This window comes from Mus caroli, chromosome 3 (genome assembly GCF_900094665.2).
Source record: "Mus caroli chromosome 3, CAROLI_EIJ_v1.1, whole genome shotgun sequence".
Taxonomy (NCBI): Eukaryota; Metazoa; Chordata; class Mammalia; order Rodentia; family Muridae; genus Mus; species Mus caroli.
The window spans coordinates 142523399-142540046 of NC_034572.1; the positions used below are offsets into that span (position 1 = coordinate 142523399).

General features: G+C 41.1%; 2 long non-coding RNA genes across 2 annotated transcripts in view; one reads left to right on the top strand and one right to left on the bottom strand.

Annotated features, from left to right (window-relative positions):
• The window catches only part of LOC115030602, a 206329-nt gene extending 189749 nt beyond the window's left edge, over positions 1-16580 (bottom strand). Inside the window, exon 1 of the long non-coding RNA XR_003836189.1 lies at positions 16319-16580. This is a non-coding gene — a long non-coding RNA (uncharacterized LOC115030602). The remainder of the gene's footprint in view (positions 1-16318) is intronic.
• LOC115030603 overlaps positions 16279-16648 on the top strand; it is an 8563-nt gene continuing 8193 nt past the window's right edge. The window contains exon 1 of the long non-coding RNA XR_003836190.1: positions 16279-16337. This is a non-coding gene — a long non-coding RNA (uncharacterized LOC115030603). The remainder of the gene's footprint in view (positions 16338-16648) is intronic.

Sequence of the window (16648 nt, forward strand, 5' to 3'; positions counted from 1 at the left end):
GGTGGTGGTGGAGGTGGTGGTGGTGGTGGTGGTGGTGGTGGTGGTGGTGTGATTATGAGAGAACCCTGAGCTTCTAACTTCTGCAGCCCATTGCTGGTATAGGGTGGACCTCTCTATTCAAGAGGCTAAAAGAGGAATGTGTACAAGTTAAAAACAAACAAACAAACAAACAAACAGACAAAAACCAGAAACAGCAACAAACACAACCACCACCACCACCACTACTACAACAAGAAAGAAACAGGCACTCGCTGGCTCACTGCAGATTCAGTAGCCAATTAAATGGTTTATCAAACATTCGCAGAGGCCTGAGTGAAGATGGTTTGTTTTCCTCGTACAATTTTTAAACTTGACATTCATAATTAATTAAACAAAATAGACTTGGGTACCTCAGGTGGCTCAGCTGGTAAAAGTGGCTGCTAACAAGCCAACAACTCGAGTTCAACCCCCTGGACCCCCAGAGTAGAAAAGGAGAACCAACTTCAAAAAGTTGATCTCTGATCTCCCTGTACCACTCTTTCTCTCAGTGCACTTAAACAAACAAGCAAACAAACAAACAAAAAACCAACCCATATCAAAGAATAACAGTGATGGAGAGCCCAGTCTTCAAGAGCATAGCCACCACTACAGAGCAGTGGTTCTCAACCTGTAGGTCTCGACCCCCATACCAGATGTCCTGCATATCAGATATTTACATTAGGGTTCATAACAGTAGCAAAAATCACAGTTGTGAAGTTGCAATGAAATGATGTTCTGCTTGGGGGTCATTACAACACGAGGAACGGTATTAAGGGGTTGCGACCATAGGAAGGTTGAGAACCATTGCTTTATAGCTTCTCACAGCTGTGATTGCTCACACCTGTAGTCCCAGCATGAGGCTGTGGAAGCAGAAGGCTTGTGAGTGGAGGCCAGCCTGAGGTGACCGTGACACCCCCTCTCAGCTGCAACCCTGGAGACATTTCAGGTAGACTGGTCTGCCATCTGAGTTGTTATGGGTAAAACAGCCCCTACTAAGAGTGTTTTCTAGAGTGAGTGAACTTTTAAAAATTAGCTCCTACACTACCTGAGCTGAGGTACACCTCCTTGGAAAACTGACATTTGTGGTATGGACTGACTTGCTTGAACACAGGACCATTCTGCTCTCTTTTGCCACAGTTCACCAAATAGTTTCCCCAACAATATGGCATTGTCTCACAGCAAGGCAGTGCTGTTGCTGCCTCCTGTGGCTGCTTCTCTTCCTTCTCCTCCCCAGACTCTTTCTCCATCTCCTCTTTCAGACCTCCCCCTTTCTCTCCCCCTCTTTCCGTCTTCCTTTCCTCTTGTACCTTCTCCTCCTATGCCTCTCTGCTACTTCTTTAAAAAAATAATTGATCCAAATTCTCATGCTTACTGTAGCCAAAACAAGTTTTTTGTTTTGTTCGTTTCATTTGTTTGTTTTGTTTTTTTATTTTCTGTGTTAAAGCTGTTCGCCATATTGCTCTCTGAAGCAGATTTTTGAGTTACTGGTATCAGAACATGGACATCTTACTTGGTATCACATCCCCTTCTTCCCAGTCATATCCGATCCATTACTCACCTCTGACATACCTTTGGGATCATTTTCAGTCTTCTTCTACTATTCTACATGAAGCCAAATAACTATCCTTTGCCTATTCTGCTTCAGGAACCTCTGGAGGAGAGAGCTCACACCTCTCCGCAGCTCACACCTCTTTGCAGCTCATACCTCTCTGCGGCTCTGCCGCTCTCCAGTCTATTAGCTGCACAGGAGCTTCACAGAAGTGAACTAGTCTACCTTTTTCATCCCTTAACACTCTTCACAGCCTCTCCTGGCACTTAGAGGAGAAGTCTTCAGATGCACCAAAGCCCCCATATGGTCCTTCATTGCTATCCCTACCTTACTCTTCATCAGGCTCTGATAATCCCCCTTTTCTAGCCCTCACTTGAAAAGCTCTGGCCACTTTCGTTTTGATTGTGTGACTCGAGTATGAGGCATGCTCTTGCGTGGGAGAGATCCCCCCTCTTAGCTACATCATCTACTTGAGGCAAATACCACTTTTTCGAAGAAGTCTTCTGTTTAGTTTTTCTTGCTTTGTGATTATATCCTACCATGTGTTTGCTTGGGTAATTATTTATTTAAAACTCATCTTCTTATTTGAGCATGAAGACCATTAACAAAATGGGGGAAATATCAATATTTTCATGTTCTCTTCCTACCTTACATGAGTACAGCTTGCTCCAGAATGTTTGTTGAATGATGCCCAGAGTGACCCACTCCAGTAATTTACCAGCTCTCTGTTTGCCCTTTTGTTTCTAGGGTAATACTTTTGCTCCACTTCTGTCCCTCAGAGGAGACAATGTTGTAATCCTCTGACTTGGCCCTCCATTGTCACACACCTTCCTCAGTGTTCTTTATAAAAGTAGAGAAGGGACTGTAACGTGTAGGGTGTCATCCAGTCATTGGAGAAAGCAATAGAACCAGGTGTTTCTCTGCCCGTCAGTTTAGCCTAAGGTGGTAGCATTCTTTCTTAGCATCTGTGGCTCACTTATGGCTATACATTAACTGGAATTATGTAAGAAGTCATAAATCTTTTTTTTTTTCCTACCATGAAAGTTCCCTGTTAGAAAAAGTGGCATTTGAAGTTGTGCTTAGCACCTTTGGTGGCTCCGTGGCATGGAGTCTGATCATGTTTACATGTTCCAGCTATGCATGTGGCTCTTGGCTGTGAGTGCTCGCTCATTACCTGTTTTGTGTCCTTTCCTGCTTGTTGCACACATGTATTATTTACTGTGTTTAAGTTCCTTGCAGAAAAGGAGAGTAAGGGATCAAAATTACATTACACTTCAAGGTAGAGGTGGAAACCACCTCCGCTTTATTCACACTGTGGATGTTCTCAGGATGCAGACTTAAAATACGAGCTTATCAATAAGTCTAACAGCATATGTAGTCCAGCATTTACCTCTTTCGTAGAGGAGGATAGCTCATGCAAGTATATGGCCAGTGGATTTTGTTATCTTACATTTTGAAATTATAGCTACATGTCAGTGATTCCTGAATCATATTAAAATTAATTAAAAAGTTAAAAATGTCCGATGTCTTGTATTAGCTGTATGTTATAAATTTCTTCTCTTTATGTTCATATAAAGATGCAAAGAACAATTTTAGGAAATTGGCCCAGGAGGCATTGAAGACAAAATAGTACATGAGTCATACGCTGCTCTACAATTCTCAATCTAAGGAATAAAATGAATGGATGCCATAAAAGCTCATGATAATTTGACTTATGGTTGTTTTAGCCCATATATAACCATTCATTACAAACGTTCACAGTTGTAGTTTCATTCAGAAGGTATTTATTGAGCCCTGCTTCTGAGATGGGCATGGAAGACACAGGACCCTGAGAGATACTTTGACCATGCCAGAATCAACAGGGGAGAAGACAGGAAGATGGGGGGATTTCCTATGAGAAATTTGCATGTTTCACAGTCGTTTGTAAAAACTGTATAGATGTCTATTAAGAGTATGGCATGATGGTCTAGGATGGTGACGTCATCGGTGAAATACAGGAAGCGCTGGATTTACTAAAGAAGGACATCCCTGCAATCCAGTCTTAAACTCTTTCAAAGTGCTATGCAACAGCACAACGCTGATCAGAATAAAACAAATGTTCCCGGCAATGGAAGGGTAGAAGGAAAAAATGGCAGAGAGGGAGAAAGCAACTGAAGATATTACCCACTGCAGAGGTCTTTTGAGTTATTAATAAACCATGAAAGAAAGCTATGGATACTATGGGCACAGTAAAAATCTTAGAGTATTTACTCATTTGCATGTGAGAAGATGACCCGCTAGCCACGATCCACGTAGACAACAGAGGACACCTTGCAGAAGTTGGATCTTGCCTGCCACTGTGGGGGTCTCTGGGATCAGACTCAGGTCATTGGATTTAGCAGCAAACACCTCTACTTAATGTGCCATCCTACCGGCCCCGGACTTCTTTGTAAAAAGTTCCTGTAAAAATAGAATTTTGTCACAGGAATATTACTGTATCTACTTCCAAAACTGCAAGGAGGGGCTGGGTTGCCTTGCTCTGCCACTGTGGTGTCTCTGCCACAGTTATTTCTGCATCTCAGGCTTACCAGAAACTGATGGCATGCACTGCACTAGTTAAGTCCTTCCTACGTACTGTCCCCACTTTACCGATGAGTTTGAAGGTTAGACTATTAAATAAGCTCTTTGAGATTTGGAGACAGAGTCTGAAATGAAGCCTACGTCTATGGGTGTGGGAGTTGAGCTTTAAGTCCCTAAGGATGGCTGAAATAAGTTCCTGGTGTTTACCCAAATGTTTACCTTGGCTTCAAAAGAATTAATTACAGGTATGCCAGATGTAGGGTTTACTCTGTTTATAGACAGACAAAGGGGGATGATGTTGTGAAATGCTACTTGCAAATGCTGCTGTTAAAAGTGTAACAATTGCTGTGAACGGGATACATGGGTTGTTACTGATTAACAGTCAGCAAACTAACCTACACTCTTGTTAGCTAATTGTAAGACACATCTTCTTAATCTGTTACACTACTGAATATATTCACAGCTAAAAACACGGAAATTGAAAAACAAAACATAGAAGACGGGGACTTCATTAAGAGTTCTCAGGTTCTTTAAAGGCAGAAAACGAGGTTTTTTTTTTATATTTTATTGCAAATATAATATTTCATTTATTCAATATATGCAATCATTAGAGTTTGGAGAACTTAATGGTGTAAATGTCAAAATATGTTTCAATTGGATATATTTATGTATTTATAAGATTATCATTGAATTTCTTCCTTAAAATGTATACCTCATGGTAATTTTTATTTATATACATACACAATCATGCTATGTTTAATTAACACATAATGTTTTAATACATTTTCAGTTAAATGCACGTAACTGAATATGTAGGGAGGCCCTTAATTTTCTAGGCAGACCTTACTTATGAATGGTAATGTTTCAAAAATTTTAAATATAGTTATGTTATTTTCAGAACAGCATCTATAATTTACACACTTAATTTGCAATGCTGAAATTCCATCTTAACCTCTACTTAAGCTAACGTCAAGCATACTGTATCGTAGAGTATCTAGAGGTAAGCCTGATTTCATTGAAAAACAGATGTTATTGGGCAGTTATATCTATAGAACAATGATAGGTATTAGCAATTTGAAGTGTAGGTCCCAGGATATTCATGGTGCATTATGGGATATAGAAGATCAAGTCTTAGAGCCGTATGACACAATGGTGTGGTGGCACAGCAGTGTGGTGACACAAAGGAGCTTTCTTGTCATAACATGGTGTCAGCAACAGATTTCCTGAACCAGGGAGGAAGAATAACTGACTTCATACAAAATGGGAGATGTTTCTTAGAGATGGTGAGAGAAATGATGTAGAAATCAAACAGAGAGTGAAGAAATCTTGCTTGGATGATGTAGCTTTTCTCCTTAAAATACTGGGGAGGACAAGGCTTGGGGGGGGGTCCACTTTACAATGGGTCCTAAACTAATATCCATTAAGAAATAAAATCACAGCGATTTAAGAACCAGCACTGTAGCAAAAACAGCATGGATATCACTGGGCACTGGGATAAAACATCACCCCAGGTAGGATTTCAGAAGGATAAACTGGGCTAGAGAGAGATAGCTCAGTGTTTAAGAGTGCACAATACTCTTGCAGGAGACCCAGGCGTGGCATCTAGCACCCACATCCACACAGCAGCTTCCAATTCCAATCCCAGATTCAGTTTCAGCAGATCCAACCACTCCTCGGACCTCCAAAGACTCCTGTCCTCGCATGGTCACAGTTCACATATCCACATTCAGATGCACATACACAAGATAAACAAAAACATATTTTAAAAGGGCAAATTATTTCCTCAGCATTTCTTCTTATATTCTCTCAATCGGGATGTGGGCAAAAGTTATGCCATTTCATTTTGTTTGTTTACTTTCCTTCTAACTACCTGGGAGCTAGTGTTTGCAATTCAAGGACTGCTTAATTACAGGTACAGGTAGGGTCTCTCTCTCTCTCTCTCTCTCTCTCTCTCTCCCCCCGTAGATATAAATCCAGATGTGAATTTCTTTGATTTGTTCATTATGTTGAATAATCATCATGCTCTCACTTCCATATCTTCAGAAAAAAAGATCAAAATCATAAACTTACCAGAAAACAATACACAGCTTTTTGCAGAGCTAAAGCTTGGTCAGCCTCAAGGAAGAGATGGTAGTGATCCCAGAGAGTGTCCTTATAGGGGTGTCTGTTTAGTGAATCTCATTATTCTCCACTTTAAAAAGGAGGACCAGCAATGAAAATGATAACATATGACTGACTCACAATACAATATATCCGCCTTGAATCATTTTCTAAATCCAAAGATATTTTTAGATGAAAGCAAAGGCGGTCATTTCCACATCATTTTGTGAAACTTAAGCCTACCCAGAGGAAAGGTAATTTTGTTTGATCCTGAACATCAAGTGAATTTGTTCACCAAACCTTTTATTCCAAAAGGTAATTAAAATAATGTAAAATTGATCCAGTCTATGTTTAACAAAATTAACTAATTCTAATCTGCTTAAACCACTTAACCTATATAGCTTCTTTAAAAATCTTTGACTTTCTTTGGAAAAATAAACAATCTATCCTTACAAAGGAAATGCCTCTTTGTTTTTTGTTGGTCCTGAGATGTGTTGTCCCCAAAGAGAACAGACAGAAAAACAAGAGGAGACACTGAGATTGTCCCTGAAGCCAAAAGCACCCACGGCAAGGAAAAAGACATGTTTCAAGGTGAGGTAACTGGTTTTGGACGCCTCAGTTCAGTGACTGCTACAGGAACATTGACGTGGGCACCCATCGCAAATGGCCCAACATGAGCAAACGGTGCATCTGCTGTTCGGTATTCACACTGACTGTGGACAACTCGGTGTTTGTTTGTGTCCCGTCAATTTGCGCTTATTCAAGTTAGCATCAAACACACTTTTAAAAGTTCAACAAATCAAAAGAGCTAATTGCTTGCCGCTAGCTACGTTTATTTTCAACCTATGTGTTCTAATCACAGAAACACGACGGAGATGTCAAAATTCCAAAGGGTTTATAGGCACTGTGAGTGTCCCTGAGAGATATGAAATGGCTATAAAAGAACAGAGATTATCTATGACAACTCCGGGCTTTAAAACAGTGTGGATGAGCTGGGAACCACCTCAGGGAGAAGTAACCTCGGGCCCTGTGTGGCTGGCTGATCAGCTGCCACCTATTATTAATTCATTATAACTTACCACTTTATTTTGCAGATAAAATTGTCATTTATGTCATTCCTAAAACCAAATGACATTATAAAAGACACCCAGTGCTAAGAGTATCAGCTGAAGTATCTCTATATAGGCTAGGTTAAAAAAGGCGAGAGTCTGATTTTTTTTGACAGAAATCTCTTGGAATGCTCTCACGCTGAGGCCAGTTTGTGGACTTGTGCCTCACACTTTTTCAACGATATCGAATCACGTGAGCATACCTGTACAGCTAATCAGGAATTTTTTTTCTAATTGAATTATGACCTTTAATCCACCTTCCTCTTGATTATGAATGCCGTTGACCTTTACCTAATTTAAAGCAGACACTCTCATGCAAAATTATGCAAACGACACATGTAAATTCGGAATCACACTAAAGATGAGCCTAATGGACCGCTGAGAAAGGGTTTCAGAAGTGTTCATCCTGTGGCCCGGTGAGGGCTGGGAGAGTGAGGGAATTCTCCAGCCTGTGGAAAGCTGCAGAGACCTCATGCTGTTTATATATTTCCAGCTTCTATTTAGAAAACTAGCATGTCAATCAATACACACATCAATTTTGATTATTTTCCTCAGCGTTTTATGGCATTCAGGAAATGATCACCATGCAATGAAGTCAGATGAAATTATTTTTTAGGAGAGTTGGTGCACTGTGCCTGAATATTCAATTCATTTCCATTTCGGATCATCGTAGTCTACATAGAGACCCCGTGAAAGTCAGCTATGGCATGTGGGGTGAGTTCACTTCCTGATACTGTTTCATCTCATTAAAGAGGAACTTCGTGCCCATAGCAGCTGGCAGCCAGCAGTGTTGCTCAGATATATTTAGAAACTACTGTCTCAAGGAAAAAAGTTGAAAGAAGAAAAGAAGCGTGTTTGCATCCAGAACAAGATGAGCCCTAACTCTTTATTCTCCTTTCTTGCCTTGCCTCTCCGTTGTCTTTAGATCAATAAAGATGATTATGAGTGGACACCGCTTAAGGGGAGAGCAGTTTTGAGCATGCGCTTCCAGAGCAGACTCCTATAATCCATGCTGCCCTTCTCCGGTCATTCCATTCTAATCCAAGCAGGTATTACAAATGAAATACCACTGTTCCTCAAATTATCCTTATTTTTCTTTATGTACAAAAGCATAAAAATGCTGTAAAGCTTGAAACACATGATCCTTGGTCTGTGTCTTATTTCATGCTCATTGATGCATGCACACGCACACGCACACACACACACACTCACACACAGAGATTATGTCACAGTAGTAGGTGATTGAGGGCATTTCGCTGTCAGAATTCCTCCAAACAGTCCCTGGCAGAGAAGGATCTGCTTTTGTGACTAACATTGGGTGGCAGTGGTGGTGGTGGCAGATTGCTCTAAGTAAAATAAACAGATTGACCCCGACAGATAATAGCATTTTGCACTGCCAAATACATGTTTATCTTTTGCTATTGGCATAATGGCCCTGACAGTGCTCTTAATGTAATCTTTCTTAGGAAATTAAACAGGTTTTAATGATATGCTTATAATGGATTGGGGACAGAGTTCTAGGGAGAGAAATATCGATACTAGATGTTTGGGGAGAATACATACATGAAGCAATGTCGAGGGGAATCAATGACCATCCGGAAGAAATCAATGGTAGTCTGTGTTTAAGGAGCTCATTTACATAGTGCTCAGAGAGATCGCCAAAAGCCCACAAAGCTCTGGGAGTTCTCGACATTCACCGTGCCTCACACACAGAATTCTTAGGAACAAGTCTACATCTGCCTAGTTCAGAGTTCTCAGAAGTTGCCAGTCTGCCTTTCGAGCTTGGGTTCTGCAAACTCCCTGTAGTCTGCACAGATGCTGTTTATCAACTGGACTAAAAAATAATCTGCAACCAGTGTTCTCCCCTGGCATGGCTGGGAACAGGGGCCAGTGTTCTCCCCTGGTGTGGCTGGGAACAGGGGCTGGTGTTCTCCCCTGGCATGGCTGGCAACAAGCAACCACTGCTCTTTCTCTGGCATGGCTGTGAACAGGGGCCAGTGCTCTTCTCTGGCCTGACTCGGAACAGGGAGGTACATACTAATTTCAGAGCCACAAAGTCCAGAGATGTGATTCAGCTGGCAGGAGCATTGGCTGCTCTTCCAGAGAACATAGAGATGATTCTTGGCACCCATATGGCAGCACATAAGCCCTCTGTAACTCCAGGTTCAGGGTTCCACTGCTCTCTTCTGACCTCTAAGGGCACCAGGTACATGTGTGCACACATGAACTCAAATATATAAAATAAAAATAACTGAATTGAAAGAGCCATAGACATGAACTCAGACTGGTCCAGAGTCATTAGGCCCAATGATGTTAAATTGATTCCAGAGAAACTGTTAATTTTAATCGAAACTATAACTATGACATCTAGCACCGGAAGTACCCTTTGCTCTTGGCTTCGGTGTGTCACACTGAGCTGAGGACCAGAGAGTTTTAAATCCAAAGGACTTGAGGCTCTTTATTAGTAACAGATTAGAATCAGCCCTTCCTTGTTCCATAAAGTTATTTTCTAAGCTACAAAATGAAACATCGAAATTGTTATGTCTATGAATGGCATAGAGCAAAGCATGAGTATATTTTTTTTTACAGAAAAAAAAATTGCGTGGGGAGTAATCTCAGCACAGGATTAGGCCGACAGCAGCTGCTTTCATTCCCTGCCATAAAGCAGAGAGGTGGATATCGTGAAAACTTATCGTCTAGATGAGGAAGCTGAGGTCTGGCGAGATGAGATGGCACCCAGTCGGAATTTTAGCATGTCCAATGAAATGGCACCCCTGACGGGATTCTAGCAGGTCCCTGTCTGTAGCCAGCCAGCTGCTTTGTGCTTCCCTTGAAAAATCCATTCCTGTGATTTAAAATGCCTATCCCCCCCTCTCTTTTCTTAATCAAGGATTTGAAACTTTAAACTATGGCCACACACCCCTCTCGTTAATTAGAAAGATGCACACAGAGTCACCTGCAGCCCTTGCTCCATCCCTGCCTGAATCCACTAAAATCCCAGTAGCCAGGTTAATGTTTTTTTTTTTTCCTCTCATAAGCTAATCAAAAGGATTTCATGATAGTGTTTTTCATCCCTATGACTGATGGAGGAAAAATGAATCCCTTTGGAGCTCAAACCAAACACCATAGTCTGAGCTTTGCTATCCAGCCATACTGAGAGTCCCCTTCGCTCAGTGTCTTTACCCACCAGGAATCTTGGAAACACCAGGAGATTTTTGATTCCTCTTGGTCTTGGTCCCCAGGAGGAGTTAGGAAGCCCTTCTACTATCTGGGTACCGCTGCTGTCTGTCCCACTCTCTGCTGTGAGTCGTTCCTTTCTAGGTATCACCTTGAGGCCGTATCTTATTGCAGGTACCCAGCCTTTCCCAGGAGCATGCACGCTGCAAAAGCTTTGCATTACTGTGCTCCCGAGCCCATGGCTTCCACTGTCTTCCTTGATGTCCGCGAATTCCTTTTTAGAACTTGGCTCATGGTCACAAATGCTCTCTGTGGGCTTTGTTACAGGATTGCTAATTCCATCCAGAGTCTCCTCCTACCCTAGTGCTTTCCCTGGCCTTGTCTCCTCTCAGGACCAAAGCTCCGGGACAGAGTATGCTGTGTTTAAGATTAATTACTATTGGCCTGTCACTGAAAGTTATGAAGATTTGATAGTACAAGTTAACAAGCTGGAAATGGTGGTTAATAAGAAACACCTAGGTCCGGATCCTTTAATATCAGCTAACCTTTTCCCCATTTCAGAGAACACCGCTCTCCTCAACCTTGCACTAGTATCCATGTTTCTGTGATTTTTGTTGCCTTTTCATTTTCTCATTCTTTCCACTCAATTCTTACAGCAGTTGTGTCTCTGTTTCATGTCACAATGAGAAACTCTAACATCTAACCTTTGTATTCAGTGGGCTTAGTTCTTCCCTCATGCTTTTTTTATTTTAAAGTTGAGTACACATGCACTATTATATTTTTGGGAGAGCACAGCTCCAGTGGTGGAGCATAGAAATATTTTTTGACAAATATAATTTACAAAATTGAAATATTTTGTAAAGAGAACTGGATCTCTTATTGCCCCTGAAACAAAATTGGAGTATATAAATTGGTCTCGCCACATTAAAAAGTAAGCCCATGAATTGTCTACACATTAATTAAACACAGACACTTGGCTTAGCACAGGGTCCAGATCTGTGAAAAATACAATCTGATTTTCATCCGGAATTAATTTAAGCTGCAGCCATTGAGGAATTATTATTATCATTATTTTTACAAACCCTACAAAATCAAAGGCTGAGATATACGGGAGGAACTTCAGTCACTGTGAACATGAAGGCAGCTGTGGAAGGGAGGGCTCTTTAACTTTTCTGGGAGAAGATTGATAGGAGCCACACAATCAAACACTACCACCAACCACAGCAACAACAAGGAAGATGCGGCGCTGGCTGAATGTGATTGCAAATTTTGGGCTCTTCTTTGCAAAAACAGTTGATCTTATGAGCTAGTGAAGTTTAATTTTGAGCTCCCATGTAATGACAACTGTCACTCTGAACTGACTGCTAATACATTTGAGAATTAAGTTGTCTGAATATTTTTTTTTCAAACTTCCCTGGAGAGGAATGTCTTTTCGTTTTATTTTCAATTTCAAGGAGCTGACACTATTTTTAGGCAAAGAATTCAGTGACTGGGCTTATGAATTGAGCAGTGAGGGATACCTCCTTTTAGTGGCTTGGGGTCAGCTGTGACACCTTGAACTAAATGTATCTTCCTCTGGCCTCTTTCTCTTTGCCTTTCATGGTGGAAATACCACTCCAGTTATTTGACTTGAGAAATCAAATCTGAGTGGAGTGCCTTATAGGCTACAGAACTCACTCAGCAGAGAAGATGGTAGGATAAGCTCAAATTTAAATTAATTCCCAGATTTTCCCACTCCAATGGCTGACATCTAACTTGGCTAATCCATATGAAACTGGGTCTATTAAACTAGCTGTAAAGACAAATTCTTGGGCTTTCCGCCTGCCAGCAGGTAGAGAATTTGGACTTAGAAGAGCAGCCCATCTGTCTGATATTTTAAGTATGATTTAAAAAAATACTAGTCTCACACAATGGTGGCAAATTTTTTTCTTTTGTTCCCCAATAAATATGTATCTTATACAATCACTACTGTCTAATGGTCTCTACATCTTTTTTTTTTTTTTTACTAGATTTTGTGTGGATCCTGTGCCAGCACTTGTTTATATTGTATAACCACAGGTCAATGATCAGTGTTTGAATCAGATTCCCATGGGTGACCTGTGTAATAGTTCATTTTTTCACACTGGGATGAAAGACAATAGAGGAAGTTTCAGGCTACCACAAACAGGCAGGCAGAAGGAAGGCTGCTCTCACTTCTCTGTGAGGAGGGGGTCTTTTCTTTGCCTCACAAAGTGGGCAACACCTATGACATAAGAACAGTTAACTGTGCTGAGAGGCACACAGCATATTTAAATATTCACTCTCATGCTATCTGTCATCTTCTCCTGCTTTGTAAATGGGTTGGTAATATTTTGTCTGGGGAAATTTTCATACAGATGTTCCTAGTGAATAGAATGGCAGAAGAAAGGTCTACTGCGGACTGCATTTGAAGGATGGTTCCACACGACGGTAGAATAGACTTTTCTTTTGTGAACTGTTGTTTGGCTCAACATGTTAATTGTTATCAGAACTTCTCTGGAGTTACTAGGAATGGTAGTTAGGTGAAGCCCCGAGTTAATTTCCATCAATACCAAGCTCTGTACACCACTGATATTCCAAACATATAAAAATCTGTCAATCTTGGTCAGACAGAAGAAAGGAGGGGGTTGTTGTAAGACGGAGCAGACATGCCAGTCAATTACAGATGTGATTCAGTCTTCTACTCTACTAGAGTAACTATTCCTGCTATAATGATAATACAGATCTAAAGGAAAAGCGATGAAGAAGTTGAAAAACCAGAACAAGACACCTAATTCTGGCAGACAACAGATGGGTAAGTTGTATAGGATATGTTTGCTCTAGGGAGAGGGAAAAAGTACCCTGACAGATAAGCTAGGAAGTCATCGTTATATCTGATTTCAAAGGATAAGCAGGTTCAAATCCCATGTCTGCACAACGCCATGGCCTTGACAAAGTCAATTAACTTCTCAGAACCTTCATGCTTTTATCTACAAAGTGTATACAATGGTCCCCTTGACCTCACAGCATTGCTATGAAGATTAAAATTATTGCAAAGAAAGCAATAAGGATCTGATAAGTGTCCCCTGGACACCATAGCCAGTCCACACTCCAGTAACAGTTCCAGGGTCTGGGCACTGTTTAGTGTGGCAGAAAGTCTTCCCGAGAAGCTCTGGGTGTGTGCAGATGTAGCAGCATCGAATGCTCTCCGATGGTGCAGATCGTTTCTCCTCAGGCAGGGTTGCACATTGCCATGGCTCCCACTGAACACTCCCAAAGTTCTGGACAACTTATTAACACCCCCTATAGTATCCTTTTAAGGTGGAAATTTATCTTTTAAACTGCATTCGGTAAAACCAGCAGAAGGGATTCAGGTGGGAATAACAAACCACTATTAAATACAGCCGTGAGGGTTCTCGGTGCTCAACATTTTGCTGCAAGGCACACTGAAACGGAGTGGATGTAACTTATCCTGAGCAGTTGCTTGAATGAGTTAGTGGAGGAATGGGAAGTGTACAGATGAAGCAGAGGAACCCAGGGGGAGTTGAAGGCTGTGACCATTTTATTTAGGATGCACAGTAAGACCTGACTAAAGGCATAGGAGGTAGGTCTTTGGAGACTTTCTTGAGGTTAGCAAACAAACGCAAGCATCTATAAAAATTCCTGCTTTTGAAATAGCCCTGTGAAATGATGGCTTGGGATTCCAGGGGGAGTGCCTACAAACCTATCAAATCCATGTAATGTGAATGCAAAGAGAATGTCTAGTTGGCGACATTTTCTCAGGTCCCCAGAAGAGTGCCTTGCCTACTTTCTCTGTCTCTCCTTAGCTTGCCTGCTGACAGAGTCTCTGTGGTTTCCTTTGTTCTGAAAGGGCACAGTATTTAGTTCACAGTAGTCTGAAGTTCGCCCAGCCAGGCTACCCTGTACACTCTCTATCTGTTTGAGTCTCCCTGTAGGGTTTGGGGCCATGAGTGGGACTCCCATCCAAATCCCTTTGGCTGTAGAAGAGTCTCCCTTGACCATAATCTTTTCCCCCCTGTAGTACTGAGGCTCATATGAAAAACTACAATGACAATGACTGCACAGGAGATATTCAAGAGCAGCCACATGGCTCCCACAGATACTGTCAATCAGCCTTTCCTGGCAAGCCTCAGTTTACTGTGCAGCTCAGTAAAAGAGTTTGAAAAGAAACTCTAATTGCTAGGTAACTCATAAGTCAAATTCCTCTTTTCTCACCGTGAAGGGTTTTTATTACCCACTGCTGTAAACGCCAGCCCCCATCCTTGCAGAATGGCTTTCAGACCAGAGGACAAATAAAATGCTAAGAGGCAAAAGATATTTATCTGGTAAATTCTACATATAGCACCCTAACAAATGCTGGAGGCAGAGAGCTAGCCCTCTGTACAGTAGCAACACTTGTGCCGATGGGCTTCTTTATGCTAGCAGTGACAGCTCCATGCCCTACACTACTGTACTCAAAAATCAGAGTGCAATCTTCTCAGCACAACATTCAGTACCAAAAGGAAAAAGGAAACACACAGTTCTGACACTGAGATATTTTATGTGGATAATAAATCCCCCCCCAAACTCTACTAACTACAAGTATCTACCTAGAAGATAGAGTCTGAGATTTATGACATCAGAATGATTGGGTATACCAGAAAACATTTTTTTCCTTCTTTTCAGGACTGTCAACTTTGTTTACTGTTTATGTTCAATTCTATCTCATACAAGGGATTAAATATCCTTGTCAAAGCCATATGTCAAAATGCAAAATCATATTAACAAAGAGTATGTTCAAAGGCAGATGACATTTATCTCCGTTGCAACTGGAATGTTCCAATTATATTTGTACTAATTCAAAAGATTTTTTTTGAATTTGTAATTTCATGACATTTTGATGTGATTTAAAGTTAAAATGACTATGGAATGATTAAAATATTATTACAAGTCGCTTCAAGGAAACACAGTTGAAGTATTACAAGCTAAGGGATTGCTTTCGGAAATAAGACATATATTGTACAATCTATTAACCACGTCCACACATTTTTAACCCGAATATCACCATTTGACTATTGAAATCATTCTTAAATAACGATCTCCACTGTGCTATATGCATGGCAGGGTTTAAAGAGCCCCTTTACAGTAAAGTTTTCTAAAATACGATTTAAATTTCAAAACAATACCTACCAGCACGTCTAACAACAGTAACGGAATCCAACTAACTGCAACACTTCTCCGTAGCCTAGTAATTTGTGAATTGTGCAGAATAAATCTATTTGACAGGCCAGTTAGCAATAGAGCCTCTAGCATGCTGCCATGCCGCAGAATGAAGTAAGAGCTACCGTTTTCTCGCTGATGTCAAAAACATTTCAACAGTTAATTTTTTTTTTCTTTTCCAGAGAAAATGCTGCAAGAAGGTTCCAGGTTCAGGCAAACAATACACAGCCACCTTCTCACTGTTGAATTTTACACTTGGCTGTAATTGGCAGAAGTTAAACCATCTAAAGAGGTTATTATTTTTTAAGAGGGAAAACTTGATAGCCAATTGTATTTCTAGGTTAGAGAGTAGACACTCTAATCTTCTTTGCTTGGTAAAACTGAAGCTGGCTACGTGAAAAATAAACATCCAAATACCCTCGCACTTAAACAATTGCACCTACACCGTTAAGTAACAAAAGCGGGAGACACCTGGAATCACAGCATTTGCGCCCTGTGCCAGCAACAATGTAACGCATTCCAGTGACATTTGACAATGAGCAGACAGAAGAGGCATTACACGCGTCTTTAGAAGAATCAGGCTTCCTACCTTCAAGAGACAGATGGAGGTAAGTTCCTTTATAAGAAAAAGTTGTAAGCAAAACCAGGCAGCAGTTGAAGTCAATTGAGTCCTTTCTGCTACTGTATACATACAGCAGTTCTGCAATAAGGGGAGAGATAGGATGGGAGGAGCGGCTGTGAACGAGTGACCTCCTCAGGCTGAGTCCTCTCCGGGAACCACACACTGACAACCAGTTTCTGATTTGCATGGATTATCTCCACTTGACCAGATCCTCCGCAGATACATTTAAATGGAGCTGGTACAATGGTTAAAATGACGAGAGAGAGAGAGAGAGAGAGAGAGAGAGAGAGAGAGAGA